The sequence below is a fragment of the Rhinatrema bivittatum genome, chromosome 3, assembly GCF_901001135.1.
Source record: "Rhinatrema bivittatum chromosome 3, aRhiBiv1.1, whole genome shotgun sequence".
NCBI lineage: Eukaryota > Metazoa > Chordata > Amphibia > Gymnophiona > Rhinatrematidae > Rhinatrema > Rhinatrema bivittatum.
The window spans coordinates 253,638,805-253,652,299 of record NC_042617.1 but is presented as its reverse complement, the minus strand read 5'-3'; the positions used below and the strand labels follow the sequence as shown (position 1 = coordinate 253,652,299).

General features: G+C 47.1%; 1 long non-coding RNA gene and 2 other non-coding genes across 3 annotated transcripts; all 3 read right to left on the bottom strand.

Annotated features, from left to right (window-relative positions):
* Positions 1 to 6,401: 6,401 nt before the first annotated feature.
* Positions 6,402 to 6,474, bottom strand: TRNAV-CAC. Its single transcript has one exon. It is a non-coding gene; the product is annotated as a tRNA-Val (tRNA).
* Positions 6,475 to 6,983: 509 nt separating this feature from the next.
* On the bottom strand, positions 6,984 to 7,056 carry TRNAV-UAC. Its single transcript has one exon. It is a non-coding gene; the product is annotated as a tRNA-Val (tRNA).
* Positions 7,057 to 10,395: 3,339 nt separating this feature from the next.
* LOC115088739 lies at positions 10,396 to 11,534 on the bottom strand. Its single transcript, XR_003855847.1, has 3 exons — positions 11,355 to 11,534; positions 10,889 to 10,941; positions 10,396 to 10,530 (listed from the first exon to the last, which is right to left on the bottom strand). It is a non-coding gene; the product is annotated as an uncharacterized LOC115088739 (long non-coding RNA).
* Positions 11,535 to 13,495: the final 1,961 nt, after the last annotated feature.

Below are 13,495 nucleotides of genomic sequence, written 5' to 3'. Positions count from 1 at the left end.
GGACATTGTTGCTATCACAGAGACATGGTTCACAGAATCTCATGATTAGGATACAGCAATACCAGGCTATAACTTGCTAAGGAAGGACAGAGTGGATAGAAAAGGGGGAGGTGTGGCTCTTTATGTCAGAAACAATATCCAAGCATCTGAGCTGCAAGGAAGTTGGGGCAAGGAAGAAGCACTATGGGTTGACCTAAAAAAAGATGACGGAGCGTCCATTTATATTGGAGTGGTTTACAGGCCCCCAAACCAAAAGGAAGAGCTGGACAGAGACCTGGTTGAAGACATCCATAAGATAGGTAAGAAGGGAGAAGTGGTGATCGTTGGTGACTTTAATATGCCCGATGTAGACTGGAGAATCCCATCTGCAGAATCTAAAAATAGTAGAGAGATAGTGGATGCCATGCAAGTAACTTTGTTCAAACAAATGGTAATGGAACCCACGAGAGAAGGAAATATACTCGACTTAGTGCTCACTAATAGAGATAATGTCTTTGATGTCCAGGTGGGCGCCCACCTCAGCACCAGTGATCATCAAACGGTATGGTTTAATATCACTAAAAGAATATGGAAAAGAAGCATAAAGACCAGAGTTTTACAGTTCAAAAACACGGACTTTGAGGAAATGAGGAAGTACCTAGAGGAAGAACTAAATGGATGGGAGAATGAGAGAGATGTGGATCAGCAGTGGACCAATCTAAAAGGAGCAATCACCAAGGCAACTACTCTTAATGTTAGAAATGTAAAGAAAAGCAAAAGAAAAATGAAACCTATCTGGTTCTCAAAGGAGGTGGCTGACAAAATTAAAGCTAAAAGAACAGCGTTCAAGAAATATAAAAGATCCCAAAGGGAGGAGCACAAAGAAGAATATTTGATTCAACTGAGGGAGACGAAGAAATTAATCAAGTTGGCAAAAAGCCAAGCGGAAGAGAGGATTGCCAAGGAGATAAAAAATGGTGACAAAACATTTTTCAGATACATCAGCGAAAAGAGAAAAGTCCATAGTGGTATAGTGAAATTGAAAGGTGGAAATGATCAATGTGTGGAGAGAGACGAAGAAATGGCAGAAATATTAAATGAATACTTCAGCTCTGTGTTCACTAAAGAAGACCCTGGAGAAGGACCATTTCTATACAAGAAGCTGGAGGGAAGTGGAATAGATGAAAATCATTTTACAGTAGAAAATGTATGGGAAGAGCTAAAGAATCTGAAAGTGGACAAAGCCATGGGGCCTGATGGGATTCATCCAAGGATTCTGAGGGAGCTCAGAGATGTGCTGGAGGGTCCGCTGTGTGACCTGTTCAATAGATCCCTAGAAACGGGAGTGGTGCCAAGTGATTGGAGAAGAGCGGTGGTGGTCCCGCTTCACAAGAGTGGGAACAGAGAAGAGGCTGGTAACTACAGACCGGTTAGCCTCACTTCGGTGGTGGGAAAAGTAATGGAGTCACTGTTGAAAGAGAGAATAGTGAACTATCTACAGTAGAGATGTGAATCGTGTCCTCGATCGTCTTAACAATCGATTTCGGCTGGGAGGGGGAGGGAATCGTATTGTTGCCGTTTGGGTGTGTAAACTATCGTGAAAAATCGTTAAAATCGTGAGCCGGCACACTAAACCCCCCTAAAACCCACCCCGACCCTTTAAATTATAACCCCCACCCTCCCGAACCCCCCCCCCCCCCAATGCTTTAAATTACCTGGGGATCCGGCGGTGGTCCAGAACGGCGGCGGTCCGGAACGGTCCCCTCAATAGAATCGTGTTGTCTTCAGCCGGCGCCATTTTTCAAAATGGCCGCTGCAAAATGGCGGCGGCCATAGACAAAAACGATTCGATGGAGGAGGTCATTCCGGACCCCCGCTGGACTTTTGGCAAGTCTTGTGGGGGTCAGGAGGCCCCCCCCAAGCTGGCCAAAAGTTTCCTGGGAGTCCAGCGGGGTTCCGGGAGCGATTTCTTGCCGCGAATCGTTTTCGTACGGAAAATGGCGCCGGCAGGAGATCGACTGCAGGAGGTCGTTCAGCGGGGGTTCCGGACCGCCGCTGAACGACCTCCTGCACTCGATCTCCTGCCGGCGCCATTTTCCGTACGAAAACGATTCGCGGCAAGAAATCGCTCCCGGAACCCCGCTGGACTCCCAGGAAACTTTTGGCCAGCTTGGGGGGGCCTCCTGACCCCCACAAGACTTGCCAAAAGTCCAGTGGGGGTCCGGAACGACCTCCTCCGTCGAATCATTTTTTCTATGGCCGCCGCCATTTTGTGGCGGCCATTTTGAAAAATGGCGCCGGCTGAAGACAACACGATTCTATTGAGGGGGCCGTTCCGGACCGCCGCTGTTCTGGACCACCGCCGGATCCCCAGGTAATTTAAAGCATTGGGGGAGGGTTCGGGATGGTGGGGGATTTAATTTAAAGGGTCGGGGGTGGGTTTTAGGGGGTTTTAGTGTGCCGGTTTTCCTGCCCTCCCCCTTCCCCCGATTTATGATTTTTTAACGATAAATCGGGGGAATTGGTATTGTATCGTGGCCCTAACGATTTTTTGACGATTTAAAATATATCGGACGATATTTTAAATCGTCAAAAAACGATTCACATCCCTAATCTACAGTCCGGAGAATTGATGGACCAGAGGCAGCATGGATTCACCAGGGGAAGATCCTGTCAGACAAATCTGATTGACTTTTTCGACTGGGTAACCAAGGAATTGGATCAAGGAAGAGCGCTAGATGTCATCTACTTGGATTTCAGCAAAGCTTTTGATACGGTTCCGCACAAGAGACTGGTGAATAAAACGAGAAGCTTAGGAGTGAGTGCCGAAGTGGTGACCTGGATTGCAAACTGGTTGACAGACAGAAGACAATGCGTGATGGTAAATGGAACTTTCTCTGAAGAGAGAGCAGTTTTAAGTGGCGTACCACAAAGATCGGTGATGGGACCGGTCCTGTTCAATATCTTTGTGAGCGACATTGCGGACGGGATAGAAGGTAAGGTTTGTCTTTTTGCGGACGACACTAAGATCCACAACAGAGTGGACACGCCGGAAGGAGTGGAGAGAATGAGACGGGATTTAAGGAAGCTGGAAGAGTGGTCGAAGATATGGCAGCTGAGATTCAATGCCAAGAAGTGCAAAGTCATGCATATGGGGAGTGGCAATCCGAATGAACTGTATTCGATGGGGGGGAAAGGCTGATATGCATGGAGCAGGAGAGAGACCTTGGGGTGATAGTGTCTAATGATATGAAGTCTGCGAAACAATGCGACAAGGCGATAGCAAAAGCCAGAAGAATGCTGGGATGCATAGAGAGAGGAATATCGAGTAAGAAAAGGGAAGTGATTATCCCCTTGTACAGGTTCTTGGTGAGGCCTCACCTGGAGTACTGTGTTCAATTCTGGAGACTGTATCTACAAAGAGACAAGGACAAGTTGGAAGCGGTACAGAGAAGGGCGACCAGGAAGGTGGAGGGTCTTCATCGGTTGACATACGAGGAGAGATTGAAGAATCTAAATATGTACACCCTGGAGGAAAGGAGGACCAGGGGTGATATGATTCAAACTTTCAGATACTTGAAAAACTTTAATGATCCAAAGACACGACAAACCTTTTCCGACAGAAAAAAATCAGCAGAACCAGAGGTCACGAGCTGAGGCTCCAAGGAGGAAGACTAAGAACCAATGTCAGGAAGTATTTCTTCACGGAGAGAGTGGTGGATGCCTGGAATGCCCTTCCGGAGGAAGTGGTGAAGTCCAAAACTGTGAAGCACTTCAAAGGGGCATGGGATAAACATTGTGGATCCATCAGGTCTAGAGGACGCATATAAAGAGCAGGTAGTAAAACACTGCACGGAGCAGGCAGTAGCCACAGAGGCATTCACGGAGTGGGATGCCAGTGGCCAGTGGTAGGTGTCCACCTTCACGGAGCGGAAGGATGAAGGGCAGCCATCTCCCAATTTAAAAAAAAACAAAAAAAGAAAAAAACAGGGATGGGTTCATGGGCTATAGGTATTACCAATTATTAGGCTTTTCAATATTTGATGATAGTTAAAGTGACTTTCAAGGCATACTTCACTTTCAATGCATATCCAGTATAGCTCCCTGCTTCAACGACAGGGGAGAAGAAAAACTAATACTTCACACATATCCAGCATTGCCCTCTGCTTCATGGCAGAGAGCTATGCTGCCACTTACCCAACTAATCAAACTTAATATTTCACTTGGAAGCAGCTCCATCACTGCTCTCTACATTAATAGTGGGGGTGAAAGGGAATTAGAACATAAGGTTACTAAGAGCCAAGAGAAACAGATAAGTATGAGAAAAAATAAGCGTGAAGCTTGCTGGGCAGACTGGATGGACCGATTGGTCTTCTTCTGCCGTCATTTCTATGTTTCTATGTTTCTATATACTAGGGATGTGAATCGTTTTTTGACGATTTAAAATATCGTCCGATATATTTTAAATCGTCAAAAATCGTTAGAGCCGCGATACAATAACAATTCCCCCGATTTATCGTCAAAAAAATCGTAAATCGGGGGAAGGGGGAGGGGAAGGGGGAGGGGAAGGGGGAGGGCGGGAAAACCGGCACACTAAAACAACCCTAAAACCCACCCCGACCCTTTAAAATAAATCCCCCACCCTCCCGAACCCCCCCAAAATGCCTTAAATTACCTGGGGTCCAGAGGAAGGGTCCCGGTGTGATCTTTTACTCTCGGACCTCCGTGCGTTGTAGAAATGGCGCCGGCGCTACCTTTGACCTGTCATATGACAGGTCAAAGGTAGCGCCGGCGCCATTTTGTTTTTTTGTCCCCCGACGTCAGGAGCGTAGGAGATCGCTCCCGGACCCCCGCTGGACCCCCAGGGACTTTTGGCCAGCTTGGGGGGCCTCCTGACCCCCACAAGACTTGCCAAAAGTCCAGCAGGGGTCCTGGAACGACTTCCTGCACGCGAATCGTTTTTCCGTATGGAAAAACGATTCGCGGTAGGAGATCGCGCCGGCGCCATTTCTACAACGCACGGAGGTCCGAGAGTAAAAGATCACACCGGGACCCTTCCTCTGGACCCCAGGTAATTTAAGGCATTTTGGGGGGGTTTGGGAGGGTGGGGGATTTATTTTAAAGGGTCGGGGTGGGTTTTAGGGTTGTTTTAGTGTGCCGGTTTTCCCGCCCTCCCCCCCCACTGGACCCCAGGTAATTTAAGGCATTTTGGGGGGGTTCGGGAGGGTGGGGGATTTATTTTAAAGGGTCTGGGTGGGTTTTAGGGATGTTTTAGTGTGCCGGTTTTCGATTTACACGATATTTAAAAAACCCAAACTGCGACGATCCGATTCCCTCCCCCTCCCAGCCGAAATTGATCGTTAAGACGATCGATCACACGATTCACATCTCTACTTTATAGTAGTGTGTTAGCCACCTTATCCAGTTCTTTGATGGGGAAGGCAGGACAAAATTAGGATGTGGCTGAAGAGCAGGCAGCACAGTTAGAGAGTACATCTGATGCCCTTGGCATTGTTCCTCAGAATCCACCCACTATATCAGCTCCAGTGGCAGCATCCTCTACTAAGTATGTAGAGAAGGGATCAGAGTGGACTTGGAAGATCTGGAGACATTTCTAAATAAGGGAAGGCCCACGCTTTGCAAAATGCAAGCACATGGCAAAGACACAGGTCCTGGCAAACAAATGGGGCATTTAACTAACACTGGCATGCTTTATAAGCCACAGAAGCAGCAGCCCTTAGGACTAGCATCTGGGGAGTTTGGAAGTGGCAGAAAAGAGGAAAAGTGTTTCCCAATCTGATCCCATGCCCTCAACCCTTTCCATCATTCAGGTAAGAGGCAAGCAGCCCCCTGCCAAACATGAGAAGTGAAAAGCTACGATGGAAGAAATGGAACAGGTTTCAATAGCAATGTCTCTCCTAGAAGCAGCAGCCAAAGTTAGAAAAAGGGGCAGTTCTGAAATAAATGCCCTTGATAGCCAGCCCCTGCAGCTAGTAGAGAATGAGGGCTTGAAAATAGAACTACAAGCATAAAAGTGAAGCAAGATCTTTTGAGGATCCTCCACTAGCACCGGAGGTCTTTCTACAAATGCTAATTTTCTCTCAGAGAGTAACTGCAAGGAAATGACCAACTTTTGCATTCATTCTGCCCTGTCATTCCAGTCCATACTGCCAAGGATATACTGTTGCAGTCCATCACAGGGGATGACCACCTCAGGGACAAGAGGACTACTGCAAGACAGTTATTGTCACTGTCTTCTATTGCACTCAACCCTCCTGGATAGCTGTGCTTGCAAGATGTTTGTAGGATTGCTCCCAAGCTGTTCCTAACAAGGTCCCATAACAATGCAAGCATTCACTGACACCAATACAGCTGATGGCCGAACATCTATAAAATGCTCATCCACTGCTAGAAACATAAAGGGGCTCCATTGGGACTTGAACCCAAGACCTTCTGTGTGTGAAACAGATGTGATAACCTCTACACCATGGAACCATTTCCTTGACTGATTTCTTCCTTATTACTCTTTCAAACACCTATCCAGTTATTTTAGAATACTGTTTGAATAATTCATGGGATAATCGCCTCAGCCACCATTCACATTCTAACATTTTTTACTCTTGGCAAAAAATAGATCTTCCAAGAGCCATCCCATCTACCATGAAAAATTTGTTTTCCTAGAGTCACTGCTGAATTCTTTTTACCACACAAGATGTTGGCTTAGTTTACCTAAAGCTTCCTTATTTCGTCTCCAGTAACCATTCCCACACTTCTTCTGGGGAAGACGATATCTGCTATGAATTCGCATGAGCTCAAGTAGCAAGCATAGAAGGAAGGGCCTGTAAATCTATGCCACGGATATAGATTGTGGGTATCCTGAAAACCTGACAGGTGGGGTTTCCACTGCACATATATGGAACCCATTGGTCTTCAACTTGCTTTTTCGGTATCTCAGTTATCCTTGCACTCAGACTCTCATGCCTGTTTCTGCAGCAAGTTAAAAATGGCTCCACTGGGGATTGAACCCAGGTCCTTCTGCATGTAAAGCAGATGTGATACCCACTACACCATGGAACCAACTGACCACTTCTTTTAATCTGTGAGCAACTGTCAAACCCTTGATGCCTGACTAAAGGAGGACTAATTGAACAAGCATCTCAGCTAGAGAAGTGCATTCATTGAAAACAAAATATAAAAATGAAATCAGTGGAGCCAACTTGGTTCTTTTTTATTTATTTATTTTATTTATTTAAAATTCTTGTATACCATCGTTCATAATATACATTACAACGGTTTACATGTTACAAAATCATAAAATCAAACTGAAATATCTAAAAGGTACAGTAAAATATGATAAAAAATAAAATTGTTAATCAATTATTAATAAATGAACATAAAACAAAGATAAAAATAATGTTTCTTTAAACCAATTAGTCCTTTTTTTCAAGATAGTCAATATAAGCCTGTTCGAAAAGCCATGCTTTTAGAGCTTTTTTAAAAGCTTTAAACTCTGACTCTAAACTCTAAGGGTCCAAAATGAACTGAAGGGGACCCGTGAACTAAAGGAATCCTACTTGTTTCATTTCTGTCAAACAGAATGATTTCTATAAGCAGTTATAGTCAAAAGACCCATGGAAATGATAGGCATAGCAACAGTTGCAAATGTATGGAGAAAGGTTCATACACTGTGGAGCGGGCAGGCTGCAGAGAAGGGACGGATTGGCATACCGTCAAGCAATGAGAGTTATGATGTATCGCAGCGGAGCATTTTCCTAGTCTGGTATATTGAGAGAAGGTTTTTTTATTCAGATGATCTTCAGCAGGGCAGCAGCATAAGAGCGCAGAGTTCCACTGGCACCAGGAGCTGGAGCTGAGGGATGAATCCCAGGACCGATGTCTTCACCCTGCTGCTAAGTTCTGAGAGAGAGAGACTGTAACACTGAGAGAGAGATGCTCGTTTCAGCAGACATTGCACTGCTGCTGAGGATCTGTTAGAGTGATAGAACGGGCTGAGAGAATGAGAGTTGGAATTAGCAGAAAGAGAGAGAGAGAGAGAGACCTGTTTCAGCTGGGAAGTACAGCTGTGGGGTGACAGGAAAAGGTTACACAGCACTAGGGATGTGAATCGTTTTACGACGATTAAAATTATCGTCCGATAATTTTAATATCGTCTTAAACCGTTATGAAACACAATACAATAGAGATTCTAACGATTTATCATTATAAATAGTTAGAATCGTGAGCCGGCACACTAAAACCCGCTAAAACCCACCCCCGACCCTTTAAATTAAATCCCCCACCCTCCCGAACCCCCCCCCCCCAAATAACTTAAATTACCTGGTGGTCCAGCGGCGGTCCGGAACGGGCTCCTGCTATTGAATCTTGTTGTCTTCAGCCGGCGCCATTTTCCAAAATGGCGCCGAAAAATGGCGGCGGCCATAGACCAACAGGATTCGACGACAGGAGGTCCTTCCGGACCCCCGCTGGACTTTTGGCAAGTCTTGTGGGGGTCAGGAGGCCCCCCCCCAAGCTGGCCAAAAGTTCCTGGAGGTCCAGCGGGGGTCAGGGAGCGATTTCCCGCCGCGAATCGTTTTCCGTACGGAAAATGGCGCCGGCAGGAGATCGACTGCAGGAGGTCGTTCAGCGAGGCGCCGGAACCCTCGCTGAACGACCTCCTGCAGTCAATCTCCTGCCGGCGCCATTTTCCGTACGGAAAACGATTCGCGGCGGGAAATCGCTCCCTGACCCCCGCTGGACCTCCAGGAACTTTTGGCCAGCTTGGGGGGGGGCCTCCTGACCCCCACAAGACTTGCCAAAAGTCCAGCGGGGGTCCGGAAGGACCTCCTGCCGTCGAATCCTGTTGGTCTATGGCCGCCGCCATTTTTCGGCGCCATTTTGGAAAATGGCACCGGCTGAAAACAACAAGATTCAATAGCAGGAGCCCGTTCCGGACCGCTGCCGTTCCGGACCGCCGCTGGACCACCAGGTAATTTAAGTTATTTGGGGGGGGTTCGGGAGGGTGGGGGATTTAATTTAAAGGGTCGGGGGTGGGTTTTAGCGGGTTTTAACGATTTTAGCGGGTTTTAACGATTTTAACGATTTATCACGATATTTTACCCCCCCAAACGGCAACAATACGATTCCCTCCCCCTCCCAGCCGAAATCGATCGTTAAGACGATCGAGGACACGATTCACATCTCTACACAGCACTCTCATATCTGACTAGGAAGGAAGCAGCATTTCACTCTGCAGACAAACTGTTAAGTACCAGCAGTTACTGCTCCTTTCCTTTTTTCCTCTTTGCTGTTTGCAGTTTTCCAAGCCTTTTGAGTTAACTGTAAATCCTTTTCTTATATATTATAACATTCATTTATTAGCACTGTTTCTGTGAAGGATTAGTGACAGGTTATTACTGAGTATCAGCAGGGTCCTGCACCAAGCCTCACACAGTTCTTTCAGGTTTTTGTGTCAGGTAGAGCTGGAGTAACCAACAAGCATCTGAATCAGTGAGGAGGTCTTCTGACCACAGATTGTGCTAATAAATAAACATTTGACTGCTATTTAGTGATTCCTCAATTGTTATATTTATTGTTTTGCCTTTTCTGGGTCCCTTTTCTAAGGTCTAAGCACCTCCCAGAGGAGGACCTAGTTTAGGGTAGTGAGTGGACTAAACCATTTGCTATGGCTCACTGGAGTAACTATAGAGGGCAGACAGTTCCCTGTGATCTGAGGGACTCCTCGTCTGAGAAATCACTGATTAGCACTGTGAAATCCCTGAATACCAACAAAATGTTTCTTCATTTATATTTATAAACTAATAGGTCCATGAGCGGTGCCGAGAGCAGGAAGTTAGCTGGACTTACCCAGGTACGAGTTCCCGCCGGATAGACCCAAAGACAGTGGAGTAAGTTTATCTATCTCACTTCAGGGCTGCTACCCAGCTAAACATAAGCCCCACACCCAGTCACCTCTTTTTATCCAGGTAAGTTAGCCATTCATTGGCCCACAATTTTAACACTTTGCGGTTTGTCCAGCTAAATTCCAAACTCAGCCGGACAAATCCGCTGACTAAGGACCTTTAAAAGTATTACAGGGCACAAAGCGATGTTTGCAAAGTCTCCTTACCGGTTTTTTTTCTTCGAAGCGCATGCACTGCAATCAGACCAAACACACACGGGATGTCAAGGAGAAGTAAGGGAAAGGAAAAGGGGAAAGGGGAAGCATAAACAAGACAGAGAAAGGGGAGGAAAAGTAGAGAACAGCAAAGGCAGGTGGGCAGAGAGGAAGGAGGAGGGAGATATAGAGAAGGGAGGCATGGGCTAGGGGAGAGGAGGGAGAGCAGAGAGAGCATTGGAAGGAGGGTGGGAGGAGTTGATACAATAACAGGAAGGAGCAAAGGAGAAAAAGATGGAAGGGGGGAACAGGAGATAAGGCCGGGAGATTGATGGGAGAGGGAGGAGGGGAGATGCGGAGGGGGAGGCATGGGGTAGAAGAGAGGAGAGAGAGCAGAGGGAGCAGTGGAAAGAGGGATGGGAGTAGCTGCACCGGTGCTGAAGTTGGCAGGACGAGCGGAACCGGAAAGAGAAAGAAAGGAGGTATGTGAGCATTTCCTGATGTCCTACTTTCCATCTGAGGTACAGGCATTGATATTGGTTATCACAAAGTTAATTGTGCCCATTTCTGTATACAAAGTAAGGGGTAAGTTTTCAGAAGAGCTGCTAAGTGACCACAAGAGTTGATTCTGTTTACTGGATACATTTTCAATCACAGCTTGGCGGCTGGAAATATTTCCAAATTTAGCTTAGCCGGTTCAGCACTGAGAAGCCTCCTGAAGACTTACCCTGAGCAGCTCCAGAGGATCTAACCTCACTGAAGGGCCTGTCCCTTAATCTAAAAAAAAATACCCACCTCTACCCTGACTCCCAATCGCTCGGTCATTTTTGATGCAGGCTTGTCTTCGTCTGTTAAAGAAAGGTTCAAACTTTAAATTGTGCAAGGCTGAATGCACATCACCATTATATACAGGGAGGACAATAATGAAAGCCATTTCTGGGGATAAAGTGCTCTTTTATCCACAGAAATAGGCTGTTTGATTACTGTCCATCCTCTACACAAGTAAAGGTAGGAGCATATTACAAGGTATATTTCTGGTTTGGAGTTCAGACAGGGGGAAAACTATATGCTACCCAGCTAAACATGAGCCCCACACCCAGTCATCTCTTTTTATCCAGGTAAGTTAGCCATTCATTGGCCCACAATTTTAACACTTTGCAGTTTGTCCAGCTATATTCCGAACTCAGCCGGACAAATCCGCTGACCAAGGACCTTTAAAAGTATTACAGGGCACAAAGCGATGTTTGCAAAGTCTCCTTACCGTTTTTTTTTCTTCGAAGCGCATGCACTGCAATCAGACCAAACACACACGGGATGTCAAGGAGAAGTAAGGGAAAGGAAAAGGGGAAAGGGGAAGCATAAACAAGACAGAGAAAGGGGAGGAAAAGTAGAGAACAGCAAAGGCAGGTGGGCAGAGAGGAAGGAGGAGGGAGATATAGAGAAGGGAGGCATGGGCTAGGGGAGAGGAGGGAGAGCAGAGAGAGCATTGGAAGGAGGGTGGGAGGAGTCGATACAATAACAGGAAGGAGCAAAGGAGAAAAAGATGGAAGGGGAGAACAGGAGATAAGGCAGGGAGATTGATGGGAGAGGGTGGAGGGAAGATAGAGAGGGGGAGGCTTGGGGTAGGGGAGAGCAGAGGGAGCAGTGGAAAGAGGGGTGGGAGTAGTTGCACCGGTGCTGAAGTTTGCAGGATGAGCGGAACCGGAAAGAGAAAGAAAAGAGATATGTTAGCATTTCCTGATGTCCTACTTTCCATCTGAGCTACAGGCATTGATCTTGGTTATCACAAACAGGCCAATACAGTAAGGTGCGGCAGAAAGAGGTGCATTAGAGCCGGGCGCACCTGAGTTTGCCGCACGCACAGTTCGGATCACATACCGCTCGAGACTGTATTTAAATGGCAATCTTTGCGGGCCTTGAAGGCTTTATGCATAAGCAACACGAAATCAGACGAAAAAGAAGAGTCTGAAGACAAATCTGTCTGATCCCCCTCAGGGACCTCTGGATTGGCAGCACAGCTGGGTCTCGCAGGTCTGTCCCCCTTAGGGACTCTGCGTTGTGGTGACAATCGCGGTGGAGGGTCGTCCTCCCCCCGTGCCGCTGGCGCCTTGGGGCGTTCCCACGGGAATGGGTCGGCACCTGAAGAATGTAAGTCCCCAAATGCTCCGGTCACTGTTTGGACCCTCACCAGGTCCCTGGTCGTGGCCGCAGAGACTCCATTGCCTCCGGAGAGGCAATCGGAACACAAATTGTCCCAGGACAGTTGCGCCCGTGCGGTGCTGCAGGCCCTACAAGCGGCCCGATGCGGCATGCTGCAGCAAAAAGCAGCCCCGAAAATCGCTCGGAAGGTGGCAAAAATGGCGCGCAAGCACCCAAATGCGACCGGAAGAGAAGGAGAATGAAGCCCCGACAGAACACAGAAAAAAAAAATTTTTACTTTTTTTTTTTTTTAAATATACTCGCCCAATAGTCTCCGGGTCCTGGACCTACTGGGGGGAGTGAGCCGGGCTCCCCGGTATCACCCCCAGTCACGAATTCACGCTGGCAGGAGGGCAAAGCACCCCACACCTCAGCGGCCTCGGAAACCAGGGGGGATGATCCCCTCCGGACCTCACAACCCCCTGGGAGGCGGGAGACTGGACCTGCAGGCAAACCACTGCGCTCCTATACCTTATTCTAACTTTATCCTTCTTTTTACCCAGCTAACAATACTATCTAGAACTGAAAAACTAGGCCTCAGCACAGACTGTAGGTTTTGCACTTCCTCCACCTGCTAGGAGACAGAAGAATACTGCCAGACTGTAGGTGGCACCAGCCTAGATAAGGCATAGGTTTGTTTGATAAACTTCTGTCTCCAACTGCTAGAGGGGGGGGCAAAACCCAGGAGTCTGGACTGATCCGGGTACGTACAGGGAATTTAGCTTAGCCAGTTCAGCACTGAGGAGCCTCCTGAAAACTTAGCCTGAGCAGTTCCAGAGGATCTAACCTCACTGAAGGGCCTGTCCCTTAATCTAAAAAAAATACCCACCTCTATCCTGACTCCCAATCGCTCGGTCATTTTTGATGCAGGCTTGTCTTCGTCTGTTAAAGAAAGGTTCAGACTTTAAAATGTGCAAGGCTGAATGCACATCACCATTATATACAGGGAGGACAATAATGAAAGCCATTTCTGGAGGTAAAGCGCTCTTTTATCCACAGAAATAGGCTGTTTGATTACTGTCCATCCTCTACACAAGTAAAGGTAGGAGCATATAACAAGGCATATTTCTGGTTTGGAGTTCGGACAGGGGGAAAACTATATACAGAGTTTTCCTTTAACACCGTGCCCTCACAAAAAGCAGGCAGGGGTATTTTTGAGGGGGCAATAAACAAAGCAAATCTAGATGTGTACTTTTGCATTCC